Raw genomic sequence first — 10,393 nt, forward strand, 5'->3', positions numbered from 1 at the left:
AATTTATTTACTATAAGAAGTTTTCACTTCTGTCGGCAATCACACGAGTGCCTTCATTTTTTTTTTTGTTTAGTTTAAATGCTTCGACTGCTAAGGCCATTGGCATGGTATAGTTGATTTTGCAGTCAGAGAGTGTTATGTGTAGTGTGTATGTTGAGCAAATGTCTTGTTACTTTGAAAAGTCGACTTAATTGTCTGTACAAAGAGGCCCTAATTGTATCCAAACGTCTGCGGTCCCACCGGTGAGTACCGATAAAAACAAAATTAAAACACTTTTAATAAAAAAAATAAGCAAAATATTTCAAACTAGGACAATTTATTTAAATTTTGGAACAGGTAGAAATAAAAAAATGATTTAAAAAAGTTTTTTTAATAAATGTCTTTGTTAATGCCAATTTTCTTTTTAAAAATAACAATTAATTTCTAATCAGCGTAATTAAAATTGAACATTATAATCCCATTGTCTTTATATTAGTAATTCGCTTAATTTGAAAACAAGTCTCAACCTGTTGGAATGTGTGAAGTTGTTAATTAACATTCGATTAACTATAGACATAAAACTACAATATACAGGGTGTAACGAAAATACAGGTCATAAATTTAATCGCATATTCTGGGACCAAAAATAGTTTGATTGAACCTAACTTACCTTAGTACAAATGTGCATATAAAAAAAGTTACAACCCTTTGAAGTTACAAAATGAAAATCGATTTTTTCCAATATATCGAAAACTATTAAAGATTTTTTATTGAAAATGGACATATGGCATTCTTATGATAGTAGCATCTTAACAAAAAATTATAGTGAAATCTGGACACCCTATAAAATTTTTATGGGGGTTTAGTTCCTTTAAACCCCCCAAACTTTTGTGTACGTTTCAATTTAATTATTATTGTAGTACCATTACTTAAACACAATATTTTTAAAACTTTTTTGGCTCTTAGTACTTTTTCGAAAATTCAGTTTTTATCGAGATATTTTGAATATTTGTCAAATCCACCACATATTTGTATATGGTTAAGTACGATTATGGAGACTTGGTAATAATATGAAAATTTATGTATGATTTACATTTTTAGGTATATTTTGAACCGTATTAAAAAAGAAGCCATATCTCGTTAAAAGTTGCCTTCTCGAAAAAATACAAAGAGGCAAAAAAGTTTTAAAAACATTTTGTTTACCTAATGGTATCGCAGTCATAGTTTAATTGAAGCGTACACAAACATTTGGGGGGTTTATAGAAACAAAACCCCCATAAAATTTTTATGTAAACATATTAAAAAAGAAGCCACAACTCGATAAAAAATGCCTTATCGAAAAAATACTAGGAGCCAAAAAAGTTTTAAAAATATTGAATTTAACTAATGGTACCACAATAATAATTTAATTGGAACGTACAGAAAAGTTTGGGGGGGTTTAAGGGAACAAAACCCCCATAAAATTTTTATGGGAAGCACAAATTTCACTATAATTTTTCTTTAAGATGCTCCTGCCATAAGAATGCCACATATCCATTTTCAATAAAAAATCTCTAATAGTTTTCGATATATTCGAAACAATCCATTTTCATTTTGCAACTTCAAAGGGCTATAACTTTTTTTTTGTGCTTATTTGTACTAAGGTAAGTTAGGTTCATTCGAACTATTTTTGGTCCCAGAATATGTGATTTAATTTATGACCTGTATTTTTGTTACACCCTGTATAGTGATTATACAGGGTGTAATAAAAAGGCAGGTCATAAATTAAATCACATATTCTGGGACCAAAAATAGTTCGATTGAACCTAACTTACCTTAGTACGAATGTGCACATAACAAAAGTTCCAGACCTTTGACTTTACAAAACTAAAATAGATTTTTTGCAGTTCCAAAACTAAAATATCAGTGAAATTTCTACACCCCATAAAAATTTTATGGGGGTTTTTGCTTGTTTAAACCCTCCCAAACTTTTGTGCGCGCTCCAATTAAATTATTACCGTGGTACCATTAGAGTTAAACACAATGTTTTTAAAAAAATTTTCTTCTAGTATTTTTTCGATAAGCCAGTTTCTATCGGGATGTGCCTTCTTTTTTAATATGTTTACATAAAAATTTATGGGGGTTTTGTTCCCCTAAACCTAATGTTTTTAAAATGTTTTGCCTCCTAGTATTCTCTCGATAAGCCAGCTTTTTAATCATCATCATCAATCAAACCTTTGCATCCACTGGTGGATATAGACTCCACTGTTTTCTGTCCTGGGCGCTTAGAATTTAATTAATGGTCATTATTTTTTATTTTCCGTCCATCTCGTGGGAGGTCTTCCTCGACTTCTTTTATCAGCCACATGACCAGCTCAGTTCCATTTTAGCCAAGTTTAACCACCTGATATAGAACATCTCTGACTCCTGTTCTCAATCGTAGTTCTTCGTTTGTTATAATATGGTCCCGCAATGACACATTGGTGTCGACCTTTCCATCTTACGTTGAGCATTTCTTAGCTTCTTAGCAGATGCGGTTGTTAACGTTAGAGTTTAAGCACCCTAGGTCATAACCGGTAAAACGCATTGGTTAAAGACTTTCCCTTTCAAGCAGATTGGAAGATCACTTTTGAATACGTCTCTGAGTTTACCATATGCGGCCCACTCCTTCTTAAAGTGCCTATCCGTTTCGGATGTTGGCGATCATCATGGCTACCTTGATTTTGTTTACCGCAGCGCGGAACAGTTCAGTGGTAGTCGTGTTATACCACTTTTGTAAATTTTGAACCCAGAAAATGCGTCTTCTTCCCGGTCATCTCTTACCATTTACCTTCCCTTGGAGAATCAGTTGGAGAAGGCCGTAACGTTCTTGATTTCTCATTACATGTCCTAGATATTCTAATTTTTTTGTTTTGATGGTTATGAGAATTCTACACTCTTTCCCCATTCTACGCAGGACTTCCACATTAGTAATTCGGTCAACCCAGGATATACGTAAGATGCGCTTATAACACCACATTTCGAAAGGTTCGAGCCGATTCATAGATGCAACAGTTAGTGTCCACGCTTCCATTCCGTAGAGCAGAACTGTGAATATATAGCGTTTCAACAGACGGTATTTTATTTTTAAAGATATATCTCGACTGTTGAAAGTGGGTCTCATTCTAACGTATGCTGCTTTAGCTTTTATTATTCGCTGTTTAATTTCTGTCAAGTGGTACCATTGGCTATTTAAATTCGTGCCCAGATATGTATAATGAACTCTTTCGATATTCTGTTGGTTGATTGTAAGTTGAGCGTTTAGTATTGGTTTTTTACTAATTGTCATAAATTTGGTCTTCTTTATGTTTAGAGCTTGTTCGTATCTGTTGCTGACTTCTGTTATACCATTTGTTAATATCTGTAAATCATTCAGATTATCGGCAAAAATTTTGGTGTCATCTGCATATCTAATGTTATTCAACTATTCACCATTTATCAATACTCCTTTCGCACAACCGTCTAAAGCTTCCTTAAATACCCATTGGGAGTAAATATTGAATAGTAGTGTAGATAAAATACAGCCTTGTCGTACTCCTCGTTGTATTGCAATTTTATCAGTCAACTGGTCTTCTATTTTGATTTTGGCCGTTTGATTGTAATAAATAATGTTTCTGATAATTCTCAGATCTTTGTTGTAAATTCCAATTTCTTGCATTAGAATTATTAATTTGTCATGTTTTCACTTGGTCAAATGCTTTCTGGTAATCAATAAAGCATACGTATATATCACAATTTAAATCCCTGCATCTCTGAAATATCACTTGTTAAAGCAAAAAGGCTTCCCGTGTTCCCAGATATTAAAAGATTATCGCTAAATTCATTTTAATAATTGTAATATTGAAAATTTAAATGTATCCACAAAATAATGAATTAATCCATATAACTACTTAATTTGTTTGCTTTACAAAATTAACAAACTTGAATATATTTTTTGTTGTGAATGATCATAGAAAAAAATCATGTATACAACTTGTAATTAACTATCATTATGACGCTCATATTATACTCGCCTCTATGCGGCTCGTTTCGTATCCGTCAAACTCGCATCATAATGACCACTATTAAATGTTCGTTGCCTAATGTATGTAATATTAAAATGTAAACCTTTTGTATTACTTATATAATAATAGGACACACTAAATATTGTAAAACCAGAAAGACGTCCATATTATTTTTTTTATTTTTCAATCAATTTGATTCATTTGTAATAATGTTTGGTTATTAATGATCTAACTCCCTTCTTAGTCCATGTGGTAAAACCGCTCCCGTCTGAAAAAATTTCTGATTCGGTTTATTTGTGGATTCCTATTCAAAAATGTCCCCTTTAAACAAATCTGAAGGATGCCGGGCGGAATTTTTGGGCAGAAATTGTTTAAACAATTTTTTTAAACAAATACAGAAGATCACGTTTTTTTCCTCTAAAATATATATTTTGTGGTTTTTTGGGTCATTCTAAACTAGAAATGTATCAAATCAAAAATTGATAGTTTTCGAGTTATAAGCGATTTAAAATCTGAAAAATGTAAATTAGTATTTTTGAGGTTGCCAGACACTTAAATTGAAGATTGAACATTCAGCTTCCAGATTCTAAAGAGTGATCGCTTCTAGCTTTAATTTATACCGTTGATTTTTAATTGTTAAATATGCATGTTTATCCGTTTTTTTTGCCGGTGCGGCGCCCTCTATTGCAAAAATCTCCTATTTTCTTCCCAAAAATTATTTTTCTAGATTCTTTGGAATAGTCTAAATAAAATAAGTTTTTTGACATTTTTCTCAAAAGTTAACAGTTTTAAAGTTATAAGCGATTTAAATTCCGAAAAATAACAAAAAACGTATTTTCGGTTTTTAAATCGGATATAACTTTAAACCTATTAACTTTTGAGAAAAATGCCAAGAAACTTTTTTGATTTAGAATGTCCCAAAGAATCTATAAAAAATATTTTTTGGGGGAAAATAGGAGATTTTTGGAATAGAGCGTGCCGCACGTTGAAAAAAATCGGATGGACATGCATATTTAACAATTAAAAAACAACGATTTAAATTATGGTTAGACGCGATTACTTCTCAGAATCTTGAAGCTGAATGTTTAAACTTCAATTTAAGTATATGGCAACCTCAAAAATACTAATTTAAATATGAGTTTTTAAGCCTCGAAAATGCGTATTTTCGAATTTTTCAGATTTTAAATCGCTTATAACTCGAAAACTATCAATTCTTGAGAAAATTTTTAAGATACCTTTCTTGTTTAGAATGACCCACGAAACTTAAAAATATATGTTATGGAGCAAAAAACTTTTGTATTTGTTTAAAAAAATTGTTTAAACAATTTCTACCCAAAAATTCCGCCCGGCACCCTTCATATTTGTTTAAAGGGGATATTTTTGAATAGGAATCCACAAAGAAACCAAATCAAAAATTCTTCCCGACGGGAGCGGTCTCACCACATGGACTATCACTTTATCAAAACTAAGTAAGAATCAACTAAGGCCGTCCGCACATGGGGCGACGCTCGAACTACTCGACTCGATTCAAGTCGCGTAGGTCTCTCCCCGCCAGTCAAGTTCCTTCGTTGTGTCATTGAGCTCCGTACACGGAGCGTTTAGGATTGCGAATCTCCTCGTCTTGTACGACTCTCGTCCCTTGCGATCCGTAGTACACGAGAAAGTTCGAGTGAGACGCACGTTTCCAGTCATATAGGTATTTTATTTGATTTGTTTCCTTCGTTTTTTGTTGTTTTTTTGGGCTTAATTAAATTTTAGTTTTATTTAAAGATCAGTGCATGCTATGTTCGTTAATTGTAATACTACCTACTAGCTTTGTGGAAATATATTGTTTGTAATATAAAATTCTGAAAACATTGAACTTTTGTTTCTAGGTGTTTGTTATAAAATTCGTTGGGGAAGTAGAAAAATACCCTCAATTGTAGGGTATTTGTAATGTTTATTGTATACAAATTATACTAAAAACGTAATAATAGCGTACTTTTTACAGATCGAAATAGTCGTTTTGGTTAATATATAAAAAATGCGTTCTTCCTCGTTGGAAGATGTGAGCAAACTGAATCGACAAGTCGCCTGGTGAGAACAATAGTCAATAGTGACGAAACTTCAAAATGAACATTTAAAGATGAACATTTTGAAGTTTTGATGAAACTGCTAAACAGTATAACTGACTAAATAGGTCATCATTTTCCAGAATTTTTCTAACTATTTACTTCTAGTCATTTAAACCAATTAGTAGAAGTAATTTAATTTGAAGAAAAGATGGACATTGTATTCATTTTTGATTTTTTTCTGCGTTACGCCATTATTGCATTATCGAGGATGTTTACTGTACTACAACAGTTTACATAGTTTCTGTTTGAAATAATTAAAAAAATTACTTTTAAAAATAAATTAAACGCGTCAAATAAAATATGTTATTTTACACACCAGTTATTCGCAAAATGAAACTAAAGTACAATAGAAAAATAACAAAATAAAATCTTAAGTCATAATTATTAACATTATGTCTGTTAACAAGAAAACGATAAACATGATAAAAGATAAAAATTAAGCAAAAGAACTATGAGTAGTAAAATTTTCATTTCACTCACCTATGTTTCGTATTTCAAACTACTAAAGAAATTATTGTGTGTAGAAGGAATTTATTTATTTTGTAAGACTTCTTTTTAGAAATGAATATTGGTTCTCGATAATGTGGAATTAAACAATACTGATCCAAAGTGGATAGACGCTTTCTTGATTTGCTATTTCTAAGTACCTAAGAACGATTGAAACTGAGTTTCTCTGTAAGAAGTTTCATAAAAAAAACACAAAAGCAAAAACGACCACAGAGACAAAAGTGCTCATTCGCCACTATTGCACATTGTACTACTGTCTTTAATAGTTCAGCGAAATAAGAACAAAATAGCCTGTTGGTGACACAACCCCCTCCAGGCCGAAACCAAATTTTTTGAGTCGTGTGGACATCTATAATAATCACCTATATGTTTCCTGCAGCCGATTTTGATGATATACATAGTTATAAACAACTGAAGATCAAAAAACGCTAAATTTTCGCTTTTTTCGTTTATTGCCAAATTGCTAAGCATTTTAAACAAATTTTGAAGTGAGAAGCTCATAAACCATGTAAAAAACTTCAATATGGCTCCCGCTGAATACGTCTATCCTTATTAGTTGCTTAGAAAATTGCAAAATAATTCATAAATTTTGAGTTTTTATAAATATTCATAACTTATGTAAAAATGAACTTAGAATCTTCTTATTACACGGAATGCTGGGACTTCTGGTGTTTAAATTACGTACTAAATTTCATAACAATTGGTCAAATAGTTTAAAAGTTATTTAATTTGTTTTTCCCAATTTTTTTTTTTTTTTTATTTAGCTAATGCCTCGACAACTAATGGCCATTGGCATGGTAGGTACGGTAATTTTGAACAGTTAGGTACCTAGTGTCATGTGTAGTGTGTGTGTTGAGTAAGTGTCTTGTTACTTTGCAAAGTCGACGTCATTGTTTTTGCAAAGAGACGCTAATTGTATCCGAACGTCTGCGGTCCCTCCGGTGAGTACCGAACCGGAGGGACCGCAGACGATCGGATACAATTTATCCCAAATTAATTTATTTTGTAACACTATAAGTCAGAAAATGATGAAGTTACAGTAATACTTTGGATAGTTTATGAAAGAAGAAGATTTATACTAATGACTTAATTAAAAAAGAATGACAAAAAATAATTCTATGTATCGCAAAATTATTTTGCAAAAACATGTCGATTTTTTGCTTATAAACAATTAGAATAACTGTTTAACCATTACCCGTAGAAAAATTATTTTTCACATTTAGAAAGGCTGATTTTTTATACAAATTTGAAAAAAGAAAAAATTGTCCTAGGACAATTAGGGACGAAGTTGCCGCCCCCCATTTTTTTTAATTCACAGCAGCTCTCTTTATAACAATTACGAAATCAAATCAGTCACATTGGAAAGAACATACTTCAGAGTTTTAATGTACCAAATATTAAAAATATATACTTTCAAACAAATCGTCCACAAAGCTTCAAAATGTGACCCTTAAAATCGGCCGGCTTCGAAATTTGGGAGATCGATGAGAAGGGGGAAGGAAATGTTAGCTGTATCTCTTGTTCTCGCCGCCTATGAATTTCGACGTTTCTTTTTTAATTTGTATGTACTTTTTGCGTACAGTACGAGTATGCATTATTTAAATCGATTAATTGTTATATACACCATCAAATTTGTTTAAACAATTTTTTTTCAATTTTTTTTAATAATATTTGAAGTAATTTTAATCACAAAACATACATATTTATGAATAATATAATAATACATAGTTTTTTATTAAACTTAGTAATAATTAAAAGTATGAAAAAACAAAATTATCCCATTCGATTGTTTCTAAAAATAGTATTGGTCTATGGAAATCAGAAAATCTCAAATAAACCAGGTTTTATTTTTTTAGTAAACATGCTATTAGATGAATGAAAAACTGAAGTTACAGAACCACCAAAAAAGAGATAAACGTAATTGATTGGGGTTGGAAATTAACAGATCTTCTTTATATCAGATATTTTATTAAAATAAACTATCTGCTCTCGCAAAATTGGTTAACCGAGTACTTGTTAGTACAGAGATATAAATAGTTTATGGACTTCGATTATCAAAACCTCAATCTTTCTCTATTATCTATTTTGGAGTTTCTTTTTTAATCAAGTATTCCTAGATAAACCTCCTTTAATTTTATTTTAATAGTCTTGCTATCGTACCAAAATGTATGAAATATATTTTGTTTTTTTGCAATCTTAAAATTATAACTTTCAATGTTGTAAGATACAATTATTACAATATTGTAGAAAATTTCTGAAAATAATTTTGTTCTTTTTTTCCTCTCTCTAATTTTGTTACATTTCATTTTTCGTTTATCTAGTAGCATGTTTATCAAGAAATAAATCCTAGTTTATTTGAGAGTTTTTATTTTCAATTTAATATTATAAGCCAATTTTAGATTTAGGAATGATTGAATAGGATTAGTAATATAATAATTACAGGGTGTAACAAAAATACAGGTCATAAACTTAATCGCATATTCTGGGACCAAAAATAGTTCGATTGAACCTAACTTACCTTAGTACCTATAAATATGCACATAAAAAAAGTTACAGCCCTTTGAATTTACAAAATGAAAATCGATTTTGTCCAATATATAGAAGAGATTTTTTATTGAAAATAGACATGTGGTATTTTTATGGCAGGAGCAGCTTACAAAAAAATTATAGTAAAATTTTGACACCCCATAAAAATTTTATGGGGGTTTTGTTCCTTTAAACCCCCCCCCCCCAAACTTTTGTGTTCATTCCAATTAAATTATTAATGTGGTACTATTAGTTAAACACAATGTTTTTAAAACTTTTTAGCCTCTTAGTACTTTTTCGAAAAGTCAGTTTTTATTGAGATATTTTAAATATTCGTCAAATCCACCACATATTTGTATAATATGGTTAAGTACGATTATAAAGACTTGGTAATCGTATGAAAATTTATTATTTATAATTTACATTTTTAGGCATATTTTGAACCATATTAAAAAAGAAGCCACATCTTGAAAAAAGGTGCCTTATAGAAAAAATACTAAAAGACGAAAAAGTTTTAGAAACATTGTGTTTAACTAATGGTGCCGCAGTAATAGTTCAATTGGAACGTACACAAACATTTGGGGGTGTAAAGGAACAAACCCCCATAAAATTTTTATGTAAACAAATTTAAAAAGAAGCCGCAACTCGATAAAAACTGCCTTATCGAAAAAATACTAAGAGGCAAAAAAGTTTTTAAAACAGTGAGTTTAACTAATGGTACCACAATAATAATTTAATTGGGTTATACACAAAAGTTTGGGGGGTTTAAGGGAACAGAACCCCCATATAATTTTTATGGGATGCAAAAGTTTCACTATGATTTTTCTTTAAGATGTTCTTGTCATAAGAATGATACATGTCTATTTTCAATAAAAAATCTCTAATAGTTTTCGATATATTGGAAAAAATCGATTTTCATTTTGTAACTTCAAAGGGCTATAACTTTTTTATGTACACATTTGTATTAAGGTAAGTTAGGACCAATCGATCTATTTTTGGTCCCAGAATATGTGATTTAATTTATGACCTGTATTTTTGTTACGCCCTGTATAACTAATATGTACGTTTTACAATAAAAGTTACACCAAATATTTTTAAAAAAATTGAAAAAAAATTGTTTAAACAAATTTGATGGTGTATATAACAATAATTGTAACTAATTATTAGTTTATTTAAATAACGCATATTCATAATGTACGTAAAAAGTACATACAATTTAAAAAAAGAAACAACGAAATAAATAAT

The sequence above is a fragment of the Diabrotica virgifera genome, chromosome 5 (assembly GCF_917563875.1).
Source record: "Diabrotica virgifera virgifera chromosome 5, PGI_DIABVI_V3a".
NCBI classification, from domain to species: domain Eukaryota; kingdom Metazoa; phylum Arthropoda; class Insecta; order Coleoptera; family Chrysomelidae; genus Diabrotica; species Diabrotica virgifera.